The sequence below is a fragment of the Macaca thibetana genome, chromosome 6, assembly GCF_024542745.1.
Source record: "Macaca thibetana thibetana isolate TM-01 chromosome 6, ASM2454274v1, whole genome shotgun sequence".
Taxonomy (NCBI): Eukaryota; Metazoa; Chordata; class Mammalia; order Primates; family Cercopithecidae; genus Macaca; species Macaca thibetana.
Window position 1 is genome coordinate 128,019,191 of NC_065583.1, and position 25,915 is coordinate 128,045,105.

The following is a 25,915-nucleotide window of genomic DNA, read 5'->3' on the forward strand; positions in this document are numbered from 1 at the left end:
ACATGCAATAGAAAAGAAAAGCATAAAGAACATATCTATATGAGGTATTTTAGTCCAGATTTTATATTTGAAAGGGACAAGGCCTATTAGCCATTTCCAATTAGGGACTATAAAAAAATGAATGAAAGTACTCATCTATTTATGAAAAGCAGCTGGGACTCCCTAAATCCAAAACTAGCAAAAGTTGATTTGTTCTAAAATTGTTGCAGCTTACAACATTTCATTTATTTTCATTAGCTATGTTAGGGCTTGTGAAAACCTTTCTTGTATCATGTACCTTCTGCAACACACAAAAACACCTTGCTTTGTTTTTCTCCTAAATAGCTACGTAATTAGGTAGATTATTTCATGTGTCTATGCCTGTGTTTGCTGAAGAGAACAAGCCAGATAAATTAGCACTTAGCAGAACTCACAATAGCACATAATATGCCCTTGTGTTTCATATAAAGCTTTATTTGTCATTCACGGCTGGTTGGCAAAACTGACTTTGCTTTTGAAAATGACAGGTGGTACTCTGGTGAGCTCTGTATGGAGAAAAAAACAACGTTCACCAAGACAGTTTCTGTCAATAGCTTCCATGATTTTGTATTCAATCTGGGCCTGTGTTTCTTCTAAAGTTCTGTTTCATTTGCATCTCTTAGGTCTGGCATCACCAAAGCTCTTTAACAATTGGGATTCTATACCACAAGGCTACAATCGCAGGGCTTCCTCTCTTCTCCACAGGCCTGATTAAAAGACAGGTGAAGTTCAGTATATTTCAATAAGCCTCAACATTCCATGTCAGGAATCAATAGCCCTCCTTCTTTTTTTAGGGGTTATTAAATTGCAGCTGTAACATTAGCCTTCTTTATCTAATTGATTGTCTTTTCACAGGGCTAAGAAAATCAATAGCAGTCAATGGGACTGCCCTGTTTTTACCTAATAGATGTTTTCTCCTAATTGGCTGCCTGGGTGGCTTCACCGAGCTCAGTATGTTTTCAGAAGTCCACAGTATGTTGCAACCCTTGTAAACTATTTTACCCTGTGCAACAGTTATTGATTTTATAATGAAATCTAGAAAAATCAATAGCAATCAGGAATATAGATCAGGATTCCTAGGTACGTTATGACAAAGGGCAAACTCACTTTGCTACCACTTCAAACTGTGATTCAATTAAACTTGTCCTTAAAACATTACATTTTCCAAAGATTTTGATCAAAGTCACTTGAATAGTTGTCCAAGACCTGGCTCAAAATCTAAGAATCAAAAGATGCTAATTTTAAAAATACTATACAAGTTTTTAATGGAGTATTTCCTTACAAAATGAGATAAGTCAAAATTATTAAGGGTAAATGATAAATTTTCTAGGGAAAATGTGACCTATCAAAAGTCATTGTACACAATACAGTTAACTATATTAATTCCTGAGAATTAACAATAAAATGTATAACTTTAAGAAAAAAGATAGATTTGGTTGACTTGCCAAATTCTTTACATTTATATGATCTCAGTGAGCAACACTGCCCCAATATGGGCAAAACACAGGTGTTTTCCAACTGGTCTGACATTATAGAATCTGAGTGGAATTTGCATTCCTTCTCTGAATATTATTAGATTTTTGACTCTGAATCTATTTTGAACACTTACCTGTATAAGTAAGACAATGTTATAAATCAGTCTGTGTTATAATCAGACTGCAAATTTCCTAAGAACACAACCATTTCTGTTAAAAAAAAAAAAAGAAAAATTCACAAATTAAAACACATGAATATTAATTATGGCTTTAAAAATGTTCAGTTTCTCTCTGGAGAGAAATAAATGGTCTCTACTCCTAACAGGCAAGGAGAATTGCTAACCTGTTATATTTGTTCTTGCACATTTGCTTTGTGATTGCTGACTTCTATTGTTTGTTGCTCAGTTTTATACAACCCTGATTTTGGAATCTCAGTTTTCTTGACATCTTGAATTCTAGGCTGGATATATCTTTCAGATATATTCTTAGTATTCATTTTTATTCCCACTCTGGATAACATTTTCATGTCTATTCTTAAATCCTACTTTTTAAATTCATATTTAATAATAAACCAAAGAGTAAAAAGGCAGACATTTCTGTATAAGGCTTGCAATTTTGTGAACAATTCTCCTTTTTCTTTTGTCATAGTAATAAACTGAACATTGTCATATCTCAAACTAGAAACCTTGGTTGCAAAGCAGTTTCATAATACTTTCCAGATTAGCATGCATGTAGCTTAGTCTTTACCATTCTTCACTGACTTGACATGCCCTGCTAAAGAGTCATGCCATTTAATAGGCCTAACCATGATGGGGATGACCGTTCCATAGTCAGTGACAGTCAACCCATATCTGTGGAGCTGTCTTCTGCTCTAAAATCACACATTTATGGTATATTTCGATTTGACCTCAGTTCTACCAGTTGATCCTCCATTATCTGGAATATGAATAATTAATTAAATAAATAAATAACACCATAAACAAACACTCTTACAAGAACAGGACTTTCACTCATATATACTATTGTGAAATAATACAGAGTCAAGAAAATACCAAGTAAAAATCTTTTTATTTTATCAGGATTTATAGAAAGGGGGATAGATGTTGAGGGTGGGGGAGAGCATTGACGATAATGATACCTTTCTCAAGCTTAACAGAGACAAATGCCACAGAAAAGCACCAAAGTGTCAACCAGACATTGTCAATACCTTCTAAATGCCTCAGAAAATAAAGCTGTTTTTTCTAGTTTAAAGAGTAAGTCAGGGTCTTTCCTTGCATTGCAGCGTGGACTAAATAACAACAAAAATTGGGGGAAAAAAACAAAAAACAGTTAATTTCCAGTTTCCTTTCCCCTGGCCTATGGCAGTTTGTAATACCCCTGACACTGTGCATTATGGTGTGCGTTTGCTCTCCTGTCTCCTTTTTTGTAGATTCTTGGGACAGAGCATGATAAACTAATTCATGATAAGTATGAATGTCATCTCTCCTAAGCACAGTAAGATTTAATAAAGATTATTACCTAATGCCAAAAGTTGAATCATTAATAGAAAGTTTAGATCTCTCATAGAGGTCTTGGAATTTTTCAGGCTCATTTTATATACAAACTGTTAAGTTTTCACGGCATTCTGGAAGTAAGAACACTGATGACTGTATTTAGAAGGTTACAACCAAACATAATAGAAATAAGTATACAGGAAACTAAAATATGTCAGTTTTTAATGGGAGATATATATAGATAGATATAGATATAGATATATAGAGTTGCTGTTTTATTGATCAAAGCTACTTACAAATGTGTGCAGTGCTTTTTGCCTAAAATAATTTCTGACTTGCTTTTTGTGCTAGTCAGGGCCTTACACATCATCAAATGTGTTAAAGTTTATGAGCCAGTAAATTAACTTTAATTACCCCAATATTCCTCCTCATTTTGATCAGTAAATGGCAATGGGGACTCCTGAAGCAAAGAAAAAGCAAATCCTGCCAGATCTGACTGTCAGTCTTTGCCATCAGAAGATTTTGGCTGGACCCTCTTTCTATTTCTTTCATTTATGCATGCGGTATTCAATAAATCAAACTCATTCCTCTTTTATCCCCAGATTGATGAGAGCCCTTTTCAAACAAAAACGCTATTTTAAGCCTAAATCTAAATGAATTAAACATACATGTGGATGCATTGTATATATGTATACATATATGTGTATTTAGGTATATGTATATAGATAAATATTTCACTAACTGGATGTATGCACATGTACATACATATATTCATATAATAGTTACTAAGACTATTTAGACAAGACAAATTTTAATGAAAAGTTTATTCCCCCTACATTTACACTGAAAAGTTAATAGCAAATACAAAAATGATATTATCAAGTTATAAAATAATGTTCGCACAACAGCCACTACTTCATCTCCTACCCCTACTCCATTAACACCATCACTCTCATAATTATTGTTATAAATTCAATGTGATTAAAGTTTTAATGATAAGGATGGTGATTTCATGGCTTATTTCATTTGAAGGACTGTAGCTATCTTTTTATACATTTTCTCACCTCTCAATTAACCCAACTCAAGAGACATTGTTAGATCCCAAGACATTAAATATTTGTATCAGAGAGCAGGGGTAAATGAAGGGAAACACTCATCCTTGTTCTTTTTTTCTTCTTTGAGTGCCCTTTTTAGGATTGGAAACAAGTAAACTACGTTGTAATCCAAATAATTGACAAAATTTTACTTGCTTTTTTAAAACTTCTCTACATACAAAAATGGATCATCACCCTTAAACTTTTATGGAATTGCATTTTCACTTTGGAGAAGAGGAAAACAGTTTTAAACTAAGCAATTCTGCCTGTAAGCTTAAATTGAAGTCTTATATTTCAAGTCTTGTGTGTCAGATTAGAAACACTATCTATCACTCAGTCATTTTATTTGTATTTCTAAAACAGGATGCTTATTATGCTTTCACCAGAAGCATATGAATTGGTGACTGTCATGCAGTTATTCACTAGTGCCTGCCTCACCATAATCTGTAAAAGAGCAGCTTCCAGAGTAAACAAGGTCATAGGAGGTGGCTGTAAATGGACAAGGTGCACAGCCAAGGAGATGAATGAGATACCTTAAATGCAAGACCTTATTGCTCCTCCATAGAAGCTAAGTAAAAACAGTGTATTCCATTTGGATTGTCTTTCCTCTTCTTCTGTTTTCTCCATTCATATTCTTTGCTAGATGAAAGCCATAGGTAATTTGAAGAATATAATCATTCGGAAAACATGTTTATTATGCCGAGAACTAAGAGGAAGAACCCTTAAAGAATAAATAAGAATAAGGGATTTATCTGAGATCTCTGGAAAAAAAAAAAAAAGCTGGATAATTTAGGAACTGAGACAAAACGATGACAGTGTCATGGCTAAATTCTAACCTCTGCAAGCTGGATTGTCACAGGTTATTGAAAAGCCTGTTGGCAATAACACAGTCTGTCTTGAGTTGGAAATAGTTACTGAATACAGGTCTCTCTTTGACAACATAATGAGCCATAATTGTTACAACACTTGGACTTCACATGAAAATTAGAGTAACCTTATGCAGTATCAATCCTGAAGTGGGTGTTCATGATTTTTAAATATTTCTTAGATTTTTGCATCCAAAAGAATTATAAATCATTTGTCTAGCTGGTGTATCAAAAGAGAACATGTTGGATCATGGCCCTTAAATGAACATAGGCAAGATATTAAAATAATAAAAATAATTTTTCCAATAAATTTCTTTATAATCTGCTTGTATCACAAAGGGAGCATGATTTCAAATGAAATTTATAGTTCCATTGGGATACAAGCTGTGACAAAGACACTTTTTGACACTATGTTGATGCCGTGTATATGTTGAAAATGGAACTAATTGATGCCGTGTATATGTTGAAAATGGAACTAACACCTCCCGGAAAACTGACATTGAGAGATGTATCAGAATAACTGAAGATTAAAATCCATTCCACCTTTCATGAAAAATCATTTATTATTTTAGGGATTTGATTCCATGTACACTAGAAGGTTGGTGTGACATGTAAAGACAGAATTTGTCTTTAAATATGAAATAAAAATAAATGCTCTGTAGAAATGAAAAAGAAAAGCAAACTCTGCTTCCAACACGGAAAGTGACAGCTATGTAGGCTTAAATCCCCACAAGATCTATTATTCCTTGGATCTCTAGAGATTAAGACAAAGTGAAAAGAAGTGGAAAGTGCAGGAATAGTGCAGGGGGTCAGAGTAGGGCAGTATGATGATAGCGTAAAGTGAAATTCCAGATGTTCTCTTACTTCTGAAGGGCAATCATTCTGTCTTAAAAACCTCAACAACTTATATTTTCCAGTGTATTATTATTATTATTATTGTTTTAATATAATTATAATGTTTAATATGTGTGATGATTTGGTGAAATATTTGATGGGAGTTCACTAGCATTATGTATTCATTCATTTAATATATACTTATAGCACGCCTAAACCTCAGATACTCTTCCACATACTAGGTAAAGATCAGAGTCTCCACCCTCATAAATATTACATTATAAAAGGTTATTTTGAAAAAGCATATTGTCATTATTAACAAAAACTCACTGTTCAATGACCATCAGCAAGTCAGTATGTCTCTTAGTCTCAGTTTTAGACTCTGTGATATGTGAACTATTTTTCTACTCTACTTTCAGCACATATTATTTAAATAAGTATGTGTTAAGTATCTATGATATGTTAATATAACTCTGTCTGGTAGTCAATACCATAATCTACCACTTTGCTATAAGTCAGACCACTTTTCAGGTTGTTGTTATGGTATTAGTACTCTTCTGTAATCATACTTGCAAATCCCAAATTATTTGAAATTGCTCTCCATTTTCAATATCCATAAGTCCATCAATGATCAATAACTATTTATTTCTGTAAAATTGTTTTTGTATTCCATTTTTATGGCAAACATCCTTTTCAAATATCGTGAATAACTTCTTCAAAAGGCTCAAATTAGTATCTTTAGAAATTTCAAATGATTTTCCAAGCAAGTTTTCTTTCATACTAAGCAAAATCTACCAAGCAATTGAGATTTGCCTGTATTCTCTACTTACCTAAATTTTGTAACATGTCTTCTTTAAATAAATGAATATATTCTGTTTTGAATTTATTGATAACAGTTATTTTTATCTAATGGATATACAGATTCAATAGAGGAAACTAGGAAAAATCCCCTGAAATCTAGCAGAATCAAAATTATCTATAAGAACACCGTGAATTATAATAAATGTTCATTTTTAGTGAATGAATTCTCAGCTTAATTTTACACTTACAAAAACGGGGATAATGACATATATATGAAATATTTAAAATGCACCATTTTAAGTAAGTAGATTGATGAATATTGAAAATTCTATACCCTTATATAACCATCATTCCAATCAATATCTGGAACATTGATATAATTTCAGGAAGCCCCCTTCCGTTATTTTTAAGTTAACACCCACTCCCACGTTCTACCCAAGACAACCACTGATTTCCGTCACTAGAAAGTATGATTGCCCTTTCTAGAGTTTATATATATGAAATCATGCAATATACACTCTTCCATGTCTGGCTACTTTAGCTTATCAAAATATTTTGAGACTTATGTTGATGTGTTTATCAATAGTGTGTTCTTTTTATTGTTAATTAGTATTCTATTATATGAAGAGAACACAGTTGTTTATCCATTCACCTGTGGAAAAACATTTGCATTGAGCCAAGACTTGGTATATTTCATCTTCTAAATTTTAATTATTCTAGCATGTGTATGTTGCTAACATGCATTTTGCTGAGACCTAGTGGAGTATTTGTTTGTGTTTATCGGACATTGATTCTTTTGTGAAGCACTTTTTAAAGTCTTTTGCCAATTTTTATTGCATTGTCTTATTAATTTTAAGTACTATACACATATTCTAGGAGGAAGTAATTTATCGGACATTGATTCTTTTGTGAAGCACTTTTTAAAGTCTTTTGCCAATTTTTATTGCATTGTCTTATTAATTTTAAGTACTATACACATATTCTAGGAGGAAGTAATTCTTTCAGAATATATACTTTTTTTCAATTTGTGGCTTATCATTTCATCTTCTTAATAGCATCTATTGAAGAGCAAAAGTTTTTAATTTTGATGATATACAAAAATTTTCATTTTTTTATTATTAGTACTTTTTGTTTTCTAAGAAATGTTCTTCTACCTCATGGTTGGGCAGATTTTCTCCTATGTTTTCCCCTAGAAACTTTGTACTTTCTGCTTTATATTTAGTTATATGATTTATTTCAAAACAACTTACTTTTGCATATGATGTGAGGGAGGGGCTAAGGTTCATCATTTTCTTCCATACTAATATCTAGTTGTTTCAGTACAATTTGTGAAGAAGACTTTCCTCATTGATTTTGATATGTCCCTTCAACAAAAATTAATTGACAACATGTCATATCCCTTGAATTCCTTACTCTGTTCCACCAATCTGTCTGTTTGTATTTTTTTTAATAGTTGATTATTTGTGGTCTTTTGAATGTCTATATATGTTTCACAATCCACATGTCAATTTAGAAAATTTTATTTTTTTTACTTTTTTATTATACTTTAAGTCGTAGGGTACATGTGCACAACGTGAAGGTTTGTTACATATGTATACGTGCCATGTTGGTGTGCTATACCCAATAAACTTGTCATTTACATTACTTATTTCTCCTAATGTTATCCTTCCCCCTTCCCCCACCTCACAATTTAGAAAATTTTAAAAAACAACATGGGAACTTGGTTGAGATTGGTTTTATTTTGCATATCAATTTCCAGAAAATTTGTATTTTAATAATATGGGGTTTTTCTAATCCATTAATACAGTGTATTCCTCCATTTATTTAGATCTTCTTTATTTCTCCTACCAATATTTTCTATTTTTTTAGTGTAGATGTTTGCACATGAATGTTCATATCAATTCCTACTTAATATTCTTAAAACTACTATAAATTTTAAAATTTATCTTCAAGGTTTTCTTTTCAAGATATAGAAATGCAACTGATTTTTTTATATTGAGCTTATATCCTTTGACATTGCCAAATACGCTTATTAAATTTAGTAGTTTTTTAAATAGATTCCTTAAGATTTTCAACATAGACAATCATGTTATCTATAAATAGGGACAAATTAGAATGCTAGCTTTTCAAACTTTAATTGTTTGCTTTTATCATTATTTTTCAATGACACACAATATTTATATATATTTATAGGGTATAGTGTTATAGAAACATATATATAATAAGCAACAATAAAATCAGGCTGATTAGCATATACATCACCTCAAACTTCTATCATTTGTTTGTGTTGGGAACATTCAAAATCTGCTCTTCTATTTGAAAATATACAATAAATTGTTAATTATAGTCACTGCTTAGTGCTATGGAAGAACTTATTCCTTCTATCTTACTGTACTTTATTATCTGTTAACCAAACTTCATCTTTCCCTCCTCCATCACTTCCCCTGCCTCTAGTAACCACTAGTCTACTCTCTACTTCCATGAGATCAACTTTTTAGCTTCCATGTATGAATGAGAACATGTGGTATTTACCTTTCTGTGCCTGGTTTATTCCACTTAGCATACTGACCACCAAGCTCATCCATGTTGCCAAGAAGGATATAATTTTATTCTTGTATGGATGAATAGTATTCCATTGTGTAAATATAATATGTTTTCTTTATCCATTCATCTGTGGATAGAAACTTGGGTTGATTCCGTATCTTGGCTATTGTGAATAGTGTAGACACCACTTTGATACATTGATTTCCTTTCCTCTGGATATATACCCAGTAAAAAGATTGCAGGAATATATGGCAATTCTATATTTAGTTTTTAAATTTTTCTTTATTGTAATAGTTTAAACCTTCAGTACAATATGTAATGGAAATATGAACAAACATCCTTGCCTTGTTCCCAACTACTGGGGCAAGATTTATAATTTCAATGTTAATTATGTAGTTTTCATAGATTCTTTTTATCAGTTTGAAAAAAAAATCCCTCCTTTTATTGATTTGCTGAGTTATAAATAAGTGTTCAAATTTGTCAAACAATTTTCATGCATCTTTTGAAATGAACACATTCTTTAATAAATGTGAAGATCAATATTGATTGATCTTAAATGCTAAACAAACTTTTGTAGAATAAGTCTTACTTGCTTATGATCCACCATGCTTTCCTATCTATTGTTGGATTCCATTTGCTAACGTATTCTTAAGGACTTTGTTTCTAGGATTATTAGAAGTATTGGTCTCTATTTTTTTTTTTTTTTTTCCTATTTTGGCTTTGCCAGATTTTGGTATCAAGGATATGGCAGAATCATAAAATTACTTTTGATTTTGATTTTCTTCTTTAATGGAAATCTCTGGTGAAGTTAGCTTAGTCTAGAGTTTTTATGGGAAGATTTGGTATTATTAATTGTATTGTTTTAATAAATATTAAAGGTTTGGTTAAATTACATAGTTTTCTCCAGTCAATTTGGAAAATTATACTTCTCAAGGATTTTGGCCTTTTCATCTTTGTTTGCAAAAGTTGTTCATAACATTTTCTTATTACTCTTTTTGTGCCTGTCAGATCTCTAATGATATTTTCTCATTTATTTTTGATATAGGTAATTTATACTTTCTCTTGTTTTTCCCTTCATTGGTCTTTCTAGGGTCTTTATCAGTTTTTGATTTGTTAATTTTACTTATTATCTGTTTTCTATTTCATTGCTTCCTGCCTTGTAATTATTTCTTTCCTTCTACTTACGTTGGGCTTTATTTGAATTTTCCTTTTTGTGACTGTGTTCTTCCTTCCCCTCTTTTTTAAAAATAATTTTCAATTGTTTCTCTGGAGCTAATCATATGCATCCCTCAGTTCTTACTTCTGACTTGACATTGCCCATTTTCCAAATGTAATAAATTTAGTGTCGGTCTAATGACAACAATTTTTTCTCAACATTTGTTCATTAAAAAACATTTTTATTTCTTTCTTATTTTTGAAAGATATTTTCCCTACTTACAAGATTTTAGGTGACATTTTTAGCATGGTTTTTAGCAGTTAGACTAAGAATTGCTTAATTACAGGTTTTTGTTTGTTTGTTTGTTTGTTTGTTTTTGGTACTTTATGTTTTAGGGTTTTGCTGAAATCTTGAGTCAATCAGTAAATATTTTCATCAAATTTGGGAAGAATTTGGACCATTACTTATTCAAAATGTTTAGCACAGTTTGTTGTTATTCTTTTCACTATTGAGACTTTTGGAAATATGTTTTGACTCTTTTTGTATCTTAACTGTCTGTTCATTTTTCTTCAATCTCTTTTATCTCTTTTTCAGATTGGAGTATTTCTATTGATCTTTTGTAAAGCTTAGTGACTCTTCCATCTGCTTTCTTCAATCTCCTGTCAAGCACTTTCAGTGATTTGTTTTTTCATTTCTGTCTTATAATTTTCAATTCTGAAATTTCCTCTTGAGTTGTTTTACACAGTAGCTGTGCTGATATTCTCTGTTCCTCACTAAGACCTTTAATTTTCTGAACACTTTATCCCTTATTTCTGTAAACATATTTATAATAGCCTCTTTAAAGACTTTCATTGCTAAATCCAATGTCTGGGCTATCTCATTGTTGACTGCTACTGAATATTGCTATGAACTTTTTATTTTTGATTCTAGGTCACATTTTCCTGTTTCTTTCCATGTGTTACTTACTTCACATTATACTTTGTTGATGACATGTTTAGAAATTCTAGTTCTATTTTGTTCGTCCGAAGGAATTTTTTGCATTTGTTGGCAAATCTACAACTGGATGATCATCTTGAACTGATTGCAGCCGAATTATGCTTTTTTAGAGCAATTCCATAGACATCTAAGTTTTCTGAAGTCCCTCCCACTTGAAGAACTAGATGTCCAGAATCCATCTCCCTAAAGGTTTTTCCAGGATTTGATTTTAGACTTAGTTAGAGAAGAGGTAGAATAGGCCTTAATTGAAGACATTGTCTTTACTCTTTAATTCATAGCCTTTCTGGTTCCTAAGCTGAATGCCCAGATTTTTCACAGTGTGTTAACCTAACCATGTCTGCACACTGCATGCACCTGAACTGCAAAGTTTCCTAGCATTATTTAATCTGTACTACCTCTGTGCTTTTCTGTTCCCAAGCCATAGGAGCCACTTTCTGTTGAGTCTTGTGTAGTTTTGCTCTGCTTTTGGCCAAGGACTCACAGAAATTTTCTGATGCTTCTCTCTGCACAGATCTCTACCACCTAGAGCCTTGCCCAGCCTCTTAAGCTACTTCAAACTGTTGGGGTGTGTTTAGACCCTACTTTGTTGTGACATGGCCAAGAAATTATTCCCTGGATGAGTCTTGAGGATCATAGTCTTGTTCTTTTTTGTCCAATATATTGAAACACATACCTCATGTAGTTAATCAATGTTATACTTTTCAGTAGGAGAGCTAGTCCCATAATAGCTACTGTCATAGCTCAGAACAAAAGTCCATATTTACTATTTGAACATTTTCTACTTGTCAAGAGATAATGACTATTTTATCCATGGTAACATGATTTTTTAAAGTTTGCATTCTATTCTATTGCAAAGGTTTGCATTCTATTCTATTGCAATGGTGAACTCATTTATATATTTCCTCTATGTTTGGGTATGTACATTAAATCTAGTAATTTTGAGTGTTTTCTAAGTGCCATGCATTGAAACAAGTGTTTTACAGACACAAAAGCATGTAATCGTCACAACAAACTTGTGAAGCAGAAGTATAATAGTATTCTTAACATTTCGGATGAGAAAACAAAAGCATGGAGAATTAAAATAATTTACTCAAAATCATCAAACTAGTAAAGTGAAGCCAAGATTTAAGCTCAATTATAATATGCAGTTTAACTCTTCTATGTTCAACTATTAAGCTCCACAACCATTTTGGTAGATAAAAATAATCTCTCACATTTATTAATTTATTAATAAGATGCTTAAAATTTTTCATAGTTTAACTGACCCTATGTGTTTCAAATTTTATGACTTAGATGTTTATCTCATTTGCTCAATGTTCCCTGGGATCTTCATGTTTTATTTGTTTCTATAAGTTCTTTATGTGTAAAATATTCACCTACCAATCATTTCTTGTTTGCTTGTATACTATCTCTTCTTTTGGGGGAAAAAAAAGATCATATTGTGAAATTGCATAAATAATCATCAACATGTTTTTAGGGTATTTTTATTTGTTTGATTGATTGATTTAATTTTTAATCTTTCTCCCTCCCATCCCAAATTTTTAGTTGATTTAATGTGATAACAATTGCATTTATAAACCATTTAAATATTTGTAGGTATGTTTCTAAGCTTTCTATTTTGTGTGATTGATCCAGCTATGTTAAGTCTTTAGTACATAGTAGCACATTTTTAAATTTTTGTATTAATACATCTTAATATCTGAAAGTGAATGTCCCTTTTCAGTAATTTTTGTCAAATCTTTGATTCTTTTTGTCTTTTCCACATTTCATTTGAATCTGAGGATAAGTTTGTCAAAGTATCTGTATATATGTCTGGGCATTTCTTTATATTGTATTTCATGTTTACATCTCTTGTTAAAGAATTAGCCTTTTAACTTCTCAGATGAGAAAACACGCATTTCTTCATATACGGTATTCAGTATGTTTTAAATTTATACACATCTGCCATTTTTTGTTAAGGTCATTCCCCAGTTTATATTTTTGATAGCTACGGTGAATGTGATTTTCTTCATTTTCACTTTTTACAGATAACTAATAGCATGATGAAAAGTTATTTCATTTAGGATTTTAGTGATATAGCTAGTCAATTTACTGAGGAATTAATTTTTCTTTTAATTTTTAAATTGACTGTCTTGGATGCAATAAAATATATAATATTCTTAAATGAAACAGATTTTATTTATAAATATATTTTTAGCAGATACTTTATTTTTCTTACAAACTTGCAGTGGCTAAAACTTAGAAACGTGTTTAATTACAGTTGTGGTAGAAGACATGATTGTCTAATACAGTCATGTGTCATGTAACAACATTTTGGTCAAGGACAGACCCCATATACAATGATGATCCCTTAAGATTATAATGAAGCCAAAACTTCCTATTGTCTAGTTATATCTTGATGATTAACTCTGTGTAGGCCTAGGCTAATTTGTGTGTTTAAGTCTTCATTTGTTTTACGTTTAAAAAATTTGTAAAGCAGTTAAAGACTTTTATAATTAGGATATAAAGAAAAATATTATATTCGTACAGCTGACCAATGTGTTTGTTTTTTAAGCTAAATATTATTATAAAAAGTTAGAAAATTAAAAATTTTATAATATAAAAAGTTACAGTAAGCTATGATTAATTTAATATTGAAGAAAGAAAACTATTTTTATAAATTTAGTGTAGCCTAAGTATACAACATGTATGACGTCTACAGTACTATATAGTAATGCCCTTGGCCTTCACATTCACTTACCACTTACTTACTTACCCAGAGAAAGTCACAGTCCTGTAAGCTTCATTTATGGTAAATGCCCTATATAGACACATCATTTTTTAAAATCTTTTGTTGTTGTTGTTGTTGTTTGTTGTTGTTGTTGTTGTTGTTAAGATGGAGTCTCACTCTGCCACCCAGGCTGGAGTGCAGTGGCACGATCTCAGCTCACTGCAACCTCTGGCTCCCAGGTTCAAGCGATTCTCCTGCCTCAGCCTCCCAAGTAGCTGGGACTACAGGCCCATGCCACCATGCCTGGCTAATTTTTTGTATTTTTTTTAGTACAGATGGGGTTTCACCATGATGGCCAAGCTGGTCTTGAACTCCTGACCTCAGGTGATCTGCCTGCCTCAGCCTCCCAAAGTGCTGGCATTACAAGCCTGAGCCACCACGCCTGGCCTTGAAAAATCTTGAGTCATATTTTTACTGTACTTTTTCTGTGTTTAAAATACTTACCATTGTATTACACTGCCTACAGTATTCAGTACAGTAACATGTTGTACAGGTTTGTAACCTAGGATCAATAAGCTGTACCATATAGTCTGGGCATGTAGTAGGTTCTACCATCTAGGCTTGTGTAATACTCTCTATGATAGTCACACAATAGCCAAATCCCATGATGAAACATTTCTCAGAGTGTATCCTTGTCATGAAGTGATGCATGACTGTATTTGATTTTCATGAGCATGTTGCTAAAGTCACATTTATAAAGATAACGTTGGCTGGTAGTTTAAAACATAGTATTTACCATGTTAAAAGTATAAACCCAAAGGATTATAAATCATTCTACTATAAAGACACATGCACACATATGCTTATTGCAGCACTATTCACAATAGCAAAGACTTGGAACCAACCCAAATGCCCATCAATGATAGACTGGATAAGAAAATGTGGCACATATACACCATGGAATACTATGCAGCCATAAAAAAGGATGAGTTCATGTCCTTTCTAGGGACAAGGATAAAGCTGGAACCATCATTCTCAGCAAACTAACACAAGAACAGAAAACTAAACACCACATGTTCTCACTCATAATTGGGAGTTGAACAATGAGAACACATGGACACAGGGAAGGGAACATCACACAGCAGGGCCTGTCAGGGGTGGGGGGTTACGGGAGGGATAGCATCAGGAGAAATACCTAATGTAGGCGATGGATTGATGGGTTCAGCAAACCACATGGCACATGTGTACCTATGTAACAAAATAGCATGTTCTGCACATGTACCACAGAACTTAAAATATAATACAAAATATATATACATATTTTTTCTTCTATATCTAGTTTCTATCCTAATGATACATGAAATTTACTCAAATTCATTTTAGCATTTATTTGGGTGGTCTCACAGATTGACATCTTTTATTTTATGGTGTGGTAAATTTTATTAAAACGTATGTTAGGCATTCTCAATGTAAACATTAAAGCTTAAAATATCCAAAAGTTTTAAACAAAAATAAAATAATTTTATTTTTATTAAACTAATGAGTGTAATATAATGAAATATTATAAAATTAAATTACCTATTGAAAAAGTTCCCTTTATATTTTAAGTATATTATATGTTGTAAGTATATTCTTTTACTCTTTGTCATTTATATTTTCTTTGTTAATGTGTGTTTTTTATTATATTAGTTGTTTTGTCTTTCACAATGTTTTACCTTTTACCAAAAGTGATATCAAAATGCATTTATCAATTTGTAGTATTGTCCTTAACCTGCTTTTTAATTCATACATCTTTTTCTCCTGCTTCATTTAGGTTTATTTTGTTGCTCCCTTTCAAAGTTCTTTAGATGGATGTTTAATTATTATTTTATTTTCTTGTATTTTTACTTGATAAAAAATCACATTTGTGTCTTACTTTGTATTTAGCTCATAGATTTTATGTGGCTTTATTAGTTTTCATGTGTATTTTTTATTTTATGAAAAAATGCTTGAAAGTAGACCTAACTATGAGTTTTCTCTTAAAATTTTTATAACTTACCATTTGTGTTCATCTTCTTAATTCTTAATTTTATGTAACTAGTGGCCACATAATTATCTTGTAAATCTTGCTGTTTGATTTTTGTGGCTTATTACATGCTCAATTTCTATAAATGTACTATGAGTGTTAGCAGCAAAATTATACTTTCTGCTTGAAGGACACTTCATTCAAGTCACATACCTGTTAATTAAGTTAATTAAATCTATTATAATTGTATTTATTGTTTTACTACATGATCTGTCAATAACTAAGAGAGCTCTAATAAAGTATTGAAGTATTACTGTGTTTCTATTATTTTCTTCATTAATTTTTTCTTTGGTTTTCTATACTTTGCTGCTAGATTATTTAGGAAGACTGTATGGGAAGTATAGCTTTCTGTACCTGAATAGTACGAAATGTTATCTTCACATGGAAATCATTATATGTCTAAGAGTAAGCTTATCAGATTACAAATTTTCAGTTTGCACATAACCAATATTTGTAGTCTTCTGATTTTTGCTGTTTTAAGTAGTACTTGATTTATACATTAGGATGACAGATTATTATTGTACTTTAATGTGTTTTTCACACTGTGGAAACATTTGAATATTTCTGTGAGTATTGTAACCATATTTTCAATTTCACCTCCCTCCTCAACAATATAGACTTCAAACTGCTCTTCACCTGTGACCCTGCAGGAAAGCCCTGCATTTGTTGCTCTACTCAGAGCTGATCACAATAGCATGCAATTCCCAATGTAGCCAGTTCCTCTAAGTTGAAGTTGATCTCCCCGTTATCTGTGCAACACATCAGTGAGCAAAAAGAAGAAGAAATTTAGTGTTTTCTTTTTTTTCTTTTTTTGTTTATTTGTTATTTAACTTTTATTTTAGGTTCAGGGGTACCTGTGCACGTTTGTTATATAGGTAAATTGTGTGCATAGCGAATTGGTGTACAGATTATTTCATCATGCAAGTAATAAGCCTAGTATCTGATTTTTGATCCTGACCCTCCTACCAACTTCCACCCTCAACTAGGCCCCTGTGTCTGTTGTTCCCTTCCTTGTGTACATGTGTACTCAGTATTTAGCTCCCACTTATAAGTGAGACCATGTCGTATTTGTTTTTCAGTTCCTGTATTAGTTTGCTTAGGGTTATGGCCTCCAACTCCATCCATGTTGCTGCAGTGAACAAGAGCTCATTTTTTTTTTTTATTGCTGTGTAATATTCCATAGTGTATATGTACCACATTTTCTTTATCCGGTCTATCATCAGTGGGCATCTTGATGAATTCCAGGACTTTGCAATTATGAGTAGTTCTGTGATTAACATAAGCATGCATGTATTTTTATGGTAGAAGAATTTATACTCCTTTGATTATATACCCAGTAATGAGATTGCTGGGGTAAATGGTAGTTCTGTTTTAAGTTCTTTGAGAAGTTGCCAAATTGCTTTCCACAATGGCTGAACTAGTTTATATTTTCATCAGCAACGCATAAGCATTCCCTTTTCTCTGCAACCTCACCAGCATCTGTAATTTTTTGACTTTTTAATGATAGCCATTCTGACAGGTGTGAGATGGGATCTCATTGTGGTTTTGATTTGCATTTCTCTAATGATTGTTGACGTTAAGCATGTTTTTATGCTTGTTGGCCATGTGTATGTCTTCTTTTAGAAAGTATCTTTTCATGTTCTTTGCACAATTTTTATGAGGTTCTTTGGTTTCTGCTATTTTGTTCAAGTTCCTTATAGATATTAGACCTTTGTCAGCTGCATAGTTTGCAATTTTTTTCCTTTTCTGTAGGTTGTCTGTGACTCTGTAGACAGTTTCTTTGGCTGTCCAGAAACTCTTTTGTTTACCGAGGTTCCATTTGTGAATTTTTGTTGTTGTTGCAATTGCTTTTGGCATCTTTGTCACGAAACCTTTGCCAGGGCCTATGTCCAGAATAGTATTTCCTAAGTTATCTTCTAGAGATTTTATAGTTTTTGGTTTTAGATTTTAGTCTAACCCATATTGGGTTGATTTTTGTATATGGTGTAAGGAAAGTTTCCAGATTTAATCTTCTGTATTTGGCTAGCCAGTTATCCGAGGACCACTTATTGAACAGGGAGTTCTTTCCCCATTGTTTGTTTTGGTCCACTTTTTGAAGATCAAATGGTCACAGGTGTGTGGCTTTATGTATGGGCCCTCTATTCTGTTCCATTAGTCTGTGTGCCTGTTTCTGTACCAGTACCATGTTGTTTGACTTACTGTAGTCTTGTGGTATATTTTGAAGTTGGGTAATGTGATACTTACAGCTTTTCTCTTTTTGCTTAAGATTGCCTTGGCTATTTGAGCTTTTTTGTTGTTGTTGTTCCATATGAATTTTAGGTATTTTTCTAACTATGTGAAGAATGTCATTGATGATTTGACGGGAATAGCATTGAATGTGTAAGTTGTGTTGGGCAGTATGACCATTTTAACAATATTGATTCTTCATATCCATGGGCATGAAATGTTTTTTCCATGTTTGTGTCATCTCTGGTTTATTTGAGCAATGTTTTGTGATTCTCATTGTACAGGTCTTTCATTTCCTGCTTTAACTGTATTCCCAGGGATTTTATTATTTTTGTGACTATTGTGAATGGGGTTGCATTCTTGATTTGGCTCTCTGCTTAGATGTTGTTGGTGTTTAGAAATGCTGCTGACTTTTGTACAGTGATTTTTGTATCCTAACACTTTGCTGAAGTTGTTTATCGGATCTAGGAGATTTTGCACAGAAACTATGAGGTTTCCTAGGTATAGAGTCATAGTGTATGAAAGCAGAGATATTTTGACCTCCTCTCTTCCTATTTGGATAATTTTTATGTCTTTCTCTTGCCTAATTGTTCTGGCTAGGACTTTCAGTACTTTGCTGAATAGGAGTGGTGAGAATGGGCATCCTTTTCTTGTTCCATTTCTCAAGAGGAATGCTTTCAGTTTTTGCCCACTCAGTATGATATTGGCTGTGAGTTTGTCATAGATGGCTCTTGTTATTTTGAGATGTTTCTTCAGTGTCTAGTTTGTTGAGGGATTTTAAACATGAAGGGATGTTGAATTTTAGTGAAAACCTTTTCTGCATCTATTGAGATGGCCATGTGAATTTTGGTTTTAGTTCTATTTATGTGTTGAATCATATTTATTAATTTGCATACATAAACCAGTCTTGCATCCCAGGGATAAAGACCACTTGATTGTGGTAGGTTAGCTTTTTCATGTGCTACTGGATTTGGTTTACTAGTATTTTATCGAGGATTTTTTTTTTCTATGTTCATTAAGGATATTGGCCCTAGACACGCACACTGTATTGATTAATTCTGTGTCATCTTGACTAGATTCAGTGATACCTAGTTAATTAGTAAAGCAGTACTTCTGATTATTTCTGTAAGAGTGTCTCCAGAAGAGACTGGCATTTGAATCAGTGGACAGAAGAAAAAAGATATCCTCTTACCCAGTGTGGGTGGCCATCATGAAACTGGCTGAGGACTCAAATAGAACAAAAGGACAGAGGAAAGACAGATTCACACTCTCTAGTGTCTTCTGGAATTGACACTCTTCTTCCCCTGCTCTTGGACTTTAGAGCTCCAGGTTCTCTGGCCTTTGGACTCCGGAACTCACACCAGCAGCCCCAGTTTCTCAGACATTCAACTCAGACTGAAAGTTACACCATCAGCTTCCCTGAGTTTGAGGCCTTTGAACTTGGACAGAGTCATGCTTCCACAAAAGAGAAGTTATTGCTATCAGTTTTGTATCATTGCTCTGTAATTTCAAATATAATAGGCTGGCCATATGCAAACCATGTTTTATGGACGCTACTGAAGGTTTACTGTTTGAGCTTCATGACAAGTTTTACAAATTTTGAATGAAGATATTTCTAAAGGGAGGATTTAAAATACTTGTGGTATACTAATATTTAATCTATTTTTTCTCTTCTCTACAAATTAAATTTTCATTTATTTTCACCAAGTAGCTGAACATGAAAGATTAAGCATAATATTCAACCTGAAGTAGACAAAATAATGCCTGCCATCTCCCCACAAAAGATATCCACATCCTAATCCGTGGAACCTGACAATATGTTACCTTACATGTCAGAAAGGATATGGCTAATGTAATTAAATTGAAGACTTTAAAAAGGGAGGCTTATCCTCCATTATCTGGTGGGCTCAGTATAATGATTTTAAGTCTTTAAAAGGGAAGAATCTTTCCCAGCTGTGGTCAGAGGAAGATGTGGCTATGGAAGAGTAGTTGGAGAGATACAATAATGTTGTTGGCTTTGCAGAAAGAGGAAGTAGGACACAAGCCAAAGAATGTGGGGAGCTTCTATACATTTGCAATAGAAGGGAAATGGATTCTCCTCCAGAATTTCCAGAAAAAAAGGCAGTCCTGTGCACAACTTGAACTTAGCTTAGTGAGACCTATGTTGAACTTCTGACCTGGAAAACTATAAAAAAATAAACTTGTAGTGCTTAAGCCAGTAAGTTTGGGGTAATTTGTTATAGCAGAAATGAAAACTAAATACATCACTATCAATAGAATGTTTATCACATTTATTTCATAATTGCTCAATTTATATTTCTAATATTACCACATATTAAAATACTTTAATCTCATTTCAACAGTAATTTTCTATATAAGGATAAAAGAGATTCTACATATAAAGGACCCAGTTTGGTTCAGAAACAATTCAGGTGAAAACACAGGGCATTCGGCAGAGAGTGTTTCCCTGCTTGATAAGTGCTATGGCTGAAATATTGCTGATGATGTTGATAGACATGATTCCCCGCATAATGCAATAGTAAATACTAGATGTAAAGGGAATGTTCAGTGCCTGGTAAGTAGGCACTGAGAATAATGGCTTGAAACATGCGTGCAATTGCCACTTTAGTACAACCTGCTACATGGCATAGGACAAGATAGTCAAGTTAAAAAAAAAAAAAAAAAAAAAAAACTAAACTAAATATATAAATAAACCATCCATGTTTTAACCCAAATGACACCTCCATTGGAAAGCCATTCCCAATCCCTCCAACTAGATTAGGAAACCCTGTTACCATATTTCTAAATCATTTGGTATCTATTAAGCATATCTCTCAAAACTTCTAATTATTTGATTATATTTATCTTCTGTGATAGATTGTAAGTCCCATGGAGGCAAAGATAGCATTTGCCTTGCGTACAGTTGTATCCCTAGCATCTACTGTAGAATGGCATATAGAATACACTTATTAAAAGACTTTTGTCTAATAGATTGACTGAGTCAAAAGACAGGGTTTCTAGTGCTGGCTCTGTCAAAAGGTACATACATGAACTTGGGAAATACAATTGATTTTCTGAGCCAGTTTTCTGGTCAAGAAAATTACAGGGATTTGAAATGTTGAACATATTAATTCTAACATATTTTATGTATAAATACAATATGTTTATCATGTAATTATCTAATTATAATTTTAATATATAACTATGGCACTTATTTCATAAAATCAATAGTATAAAAGTAAACATATGGAGAACTCAGAAATTGTAGGGCCTGACTTTTATAATTTTTTTCTAAATGCAAAGGTAATGCAGTTTGTTATAAAAATATTTACTGAATATAAAATGTGAAAATATTTCTCATTCTCCATCTTTACTTTTTAAAGATAAATATTATTAATTATAGTTTCTGTTATAGCCTTTGTGAACCATCTCTTTAGATGACATACACAGAAAAAAATACTGGAAGAAAATTCAAAAGACAATTTTTTTCCAGCAATTTAGAACTTTTTAAAAGCTATAGATCATCTACTGTAAAGATTTACAATTTATTGTGTTTTGTGGTAAACATTTGATAGTAAATTATACATTTTTTTGGTAAGCTTCCTATCACCAAATTTCTTCATAAATGTGCATAGTATATAATATTAAACATTTAAATAACTATCTTTAATTTTTCAAGATTACTGCAAGTATAATATATGCAAAGTATATTCAATCGGTGGATGAGAGCAATGCAAGGTAAATGTGGCCCTGGATGACTACCTTGATGCATCAAAAATGGTGGCAGCTGAAAGCTGTCAGCTAAATTTGCTTTCTGCCGAAGGTTCTTTTGAAGGGAATTCTGAGCACGGAACGTTCATGGTTGCTTCATCCTAGGAGAATCCTTTCAGCAATATAGTGATTGGCAACATTCTGAATTGAGAATATAAACATATTTATTAACATTAACATGTAAGTTGTAAATAGTTCCTTTAAATTTCTATTTTAAGCATTTGAGTAATTTAAAACCATAATAAAGACATGACACAAAAGTTGCAAAGAACATTTAAACATTGCCAACAATCTCCAATTTCATCTCAGGCAGAGAGCACCTTTTTCTCTCTGCCCAGCTACCAGTTCTTCTTGAGAGACTATTCTAAGTTCTATCTTTCCTTGAGTCTTCATCTGGCTACTCCATTTACCTTGAAAACACATTTCCCAGCCCTTGCACACTGACATAACCCCTCAGGGTTGCATCGCTCTCTTCTTCTTTGAGTTAGCTTTCATTATGCAAAAAGTTACTACAAATGAAAAACAAAGTCAAATTCTAATGCAATTCAAACATAAATATGAATGCAATAATGGAAAATGTTTTACTGAAACCAATTACACAAGCACTTGGCAAGGGAATATTGTCACCGCAGTTTCCTTTCATCACTATTTTATTTATTTATTTATTTATTTTTTATTTTTTTTATTATTATTATACTTTAAGTTCTAGGGTACATGTGCATAACGTGCAGGTTTGTTACATATGTATACTTGTGCCATGTTGCTGTGCTGCACCCATCAACTCGTCAGCACCCATCAACTCGTCATTTACATCAGGTATAACTCCCAATGCAATCCTTCCCCCCTCCCCGCTCCCCACTCCCCATGATAGGCCCCGGTGTGTGATGTTCCCCTTCCCGAGTCCAAGTGATCTCATTGTTCAGTTCCCACCTATGAGTGAGAACATGCGGTGTTTGGTTTTCTGTTCTCGTGATGTCCATCAGTGACAGACTGGATTAAGAAAATGTGGCACATATACACCATGGAATACTATGCAGCCATAAAAAGGATAAGTTTGTGTCCTTTGTAGGGACATGGATGCAGCTGGAAACCATCATTCATCACTATTTTATAGTGAGTCCTATGTTGCTCTGATTCCTCCCGCCCCGACTTTGCTCTATTTGATTTTTTGTGAAACTTTCATTTGCAGTGTTGTGGTGTTGTTTGGCCTTAATCCCTCATGTATACCACTCATCTCAGGTCTTTACTTTAGAGCCTGTGGTTATTAAAGAGTATTGATAAATTCCTATTTGATTAAAAATGAAATTATTAACACAAACACCAACATCTGTCATAAGGTCACTAACTGAATGATCTAGATTATGTTTACATATTTTAATATTATCATTAATATTAAATAGATACAATGATTATAACTATATAAATAAAAATCTATAGCTATCTAATCATAATAATACCATTACCTTACCTACTTCCCTCATGTTTGGCCTCTGTTACCTCAACAGTAGTAGCCCCATCATCTCTTTGATTTTAGAATTTTTTGCCTGCATAGAGTAGGCAACATGTGCATGGTATCTTTTTTCCAAAGTATTACCAAAACCTATACATTAAATGTTTCTAATTCCTAAAAGTCATAAAATCCTAAGCTTTATCCTGATTCTGTAACTTGTTTGTATTGCATTATTATTATTTGAAAAGTTTAGAGATTATAGCCATTTAATGATAAAATAACGATCTTTAAAATTATCTATTTCTGCCATCTTGTTCTGCCACTGAGAAAGGTACGATGATATGCCTTTGAAGAGTCACAGAGTCAATCATTGGCAAAGGAGAGGCCAATGTCCCTGTCTCCTATTACTCTTTTATCATACATGTGAGCCACAGTGTGCAGTGAAATAATTCAAAGGAAGTAACAAACTTTTTATACGATTTCAGATTTTTTTTTTTTAAACAGGTTCTCACTCTGTTGTCCAGTTTGGAGTGCAGTGGTAACATCACTGCTCACTGCAGCCTCAGTCTTCCGGGCTCAAGCAATCCTCCTGTCTCAGCTTCCCGAAGTGCTGGGGTTATAGGCATGAGCCACTGCGCCCAGATAACTTCAGATTTTAAAATTTTTATAAAGGCCCTTTGTGGTCAAAAATGTGATGCCATTTGAGTTAATCTATTCACATTTTCTTAGTGCTTCCATTGTGATAAGAACTGCTGAGACAATACATGTCATTTAGATTCAAAACTCATTTTTAAATATTGTACTTTATACTTGGTTTTAAAATCATAATTACCGTACCCAAAAGGACCGGCATGTATAAGACACATTTTTTTCTCAGTTTTTATCACACTTGTGTTTGGTAGAAGTGAGAGGAAAATCATGATTAAGTTACTTGAAATCTAGAATGTAAATACATAGATGATTGCAAAACTAAATTAAAAAGGAGGATACTTAAGAATGTCTTTTTGCCCTGCCAAACTCCAGATATGTACTTTTATGTAAAATATAACACCTTCAGGTTATTGCTTAACTGATAACATTTGCAGGCTGTTTTTTAATATCATGAAAAAAAATCAGATATCTGAAACCATTGAACAGCAAATAATTTATGCAAAGTTGTATCTTACTCACTCATAACATATTAATCTAGTTTCTAGAAAACTTCGTGTAACTGATAAAATCTTACTGTGCAGATTATATTTGTTATGTAATATGAATCAAGAATATCCATTTTCTCCCTCCTGTCTCTGTTTTTTTCTATAACAAGGTCAACTGTAGAAAAACAGTAAGCTGCTAGTGTGCCTGCCAAGTTTTAATTGAAATGTTGTGATAAATTTCACTGCCAGGTCAGATGTTATTTTCTGGTTAAGGAGGGTCAAGTTGGTCTCTTAAAGAACCACTTTTGATTTTTATAGTGTCCAGTGATTTGTTCCTGGAAGTTGATTTACCGCAGAGTTGACCTCTGTCCTCTCAGTTGCCCTTTGCCAGCATTGTCAAGTCTCCAGTTCACCTATGGCCACTGGCAGAAAAAAGTATTTTATTAAATGAGGCTTCCCATTTTATTAGTGTGAAAATAGGCCTTTCCTAATCGATAGGACAGGAAGCATTCACTTTATTGCTTTAGACTAGAGACTAAAGGTCATTTAACACAAATAGAATGAGGCACATAACAAAAACAGCAGTAAATATTTGATAAGTCAGCATAAATAACTTGGTTAGTGTAAAAAATGCCGGCCCTCTTCAATGTATGTATTAAGTTAATAAAAAATATTTAAAATCATTGAAATTTAGAACAACTATATTTTAGATGATAATCTTTAAAAATAGTTAATATTAAATCACAATTTTGTTTTGATTTTTGAATACATCAATCCCAAGTTCCTGCTTAGGATTTAAATAATATCAATACTTATAAAGTAAGTAGCTTCTATTCTACAATTTCCAAGTGCTTTATTATTATAAATACTATAAAAATTTCTTAAGAAGACAGTGTATTTTGGAGAACATGAGTAAACTGTATAGTGAGAGAAACAAAGACGAAAATGGCAATAGCTTTGCATTCACTGATGAAAATATTGTGGAGGTGACATTAGAAAGCAAGGAATATGCCTTCATAATCTATGTCTTGGTGAAGTATTACTCAAGGTTGGTGGGCTGGCAGTAATCACTCAGCGTCATCTACTTCAATTTTACAGACTGGCTTTGCAAGACCTACAAGGTTCCATTGTTCTATTCCAAACATACATCTTAAGCATCTTGGCACCTTAGTAACATTTTCAACTTTTCATTAACACTTGAAAATTCACTTATATTACCTGAATAACACCTTTACTTTTACCATTTTAAGACAAGTTATTTAGGTCCTCTGTTTAACATA

The 25,915-nt window shown here is 32.7% G+C and overlaps 1 long non-coding RNA gene across 1 annotated transcript in view; it reads right to left on the minus strand.

The window, feature by feature from the left end:
- Positions 1 to 432: 432 nt before the first annotated feature.
- The window catches only part of LOC126956886 (uncharacterized), a 34,580-nt gene continuing 9,097 nt past the window's right edge, over positions 433 to 25,915 (minus strand). Inside the window, exon 4 of the long non-coding RNA XR_007726525.1 lies at positions 433 to 725. This is a non-coding gene — a long non-coding RNA (uncharacterized LOC126956886). The remainder of the gene's footprint in view (positions 726 to 25,915) is intronic.